Raw genomic sequence first — 686 nt, 5'->3', positions numbered from 1 at the left:
GATCTCGTGGACTGAAGGCTGGCTCCCGAACTACTGTTGCGCACCGTATGCTGCTCCGGTATTTGCACATAAGTGCAGAGTGTAGCATCACCACAACCGACCCCATGTGCTGGTAAGTGTCCGGCCTAACCCCGGCGAGGTAGTGACGAGGCTAGGACCAGACTCCAGATAAACCTGTACAGTTATATAATTTATGGCGGAAAAGTAAACAGGTAATAAGCAGTAAAAAGGGAGGGGGTACATGCTTCGGGGAAACAATTCAACTTAGCAGAAACCAAATAAATATGAAAGAACAGTACAGTATCCAAAACAATGTTATAGTACTACTGTTGCGGCGCGCAACCCGATCCTTTATCATTTACACTATTCTATCTAGGAAGCAGAGAGATATTATTATCTTATTAATAGGTTCCTTCCCTTGAGGGAAAGAGACAAATGCAACCCGATCCATATTTATATATATAGTTGTTGCGGCGTGCAACCCGATCCAATATAATAATTGTTGTGGCGTGCAACCTGATCCAATATAATATTTGTTACGACGTGCAACCCGATCCAATATATATTAACTGTTGCGGCGTGCAACCTGATCCACATATACACACATATATATATATATATATATATATATATATATATATATATATATATATATATATATAAAATTATTTTCAGAATTCGACTCC

Source organism: Nicotiana attenuata, unplaced genomic scaffold (genome assembly GCF_001879085.1).
Source record: "Nicotiana attenuata strain UT unplaced genomic scaffold, NIATTr2, whole genome shotgun sequence".
Lineage (NCBI taxonomy): Eukaryota > Viridiplantae > Streptophyta > Magnoliopsida > Solanales > Solanaceae > Nicotiana > Nicotiana attenuata.
This window is presented reverse-complemented; position numbering follows the sequence as displayed.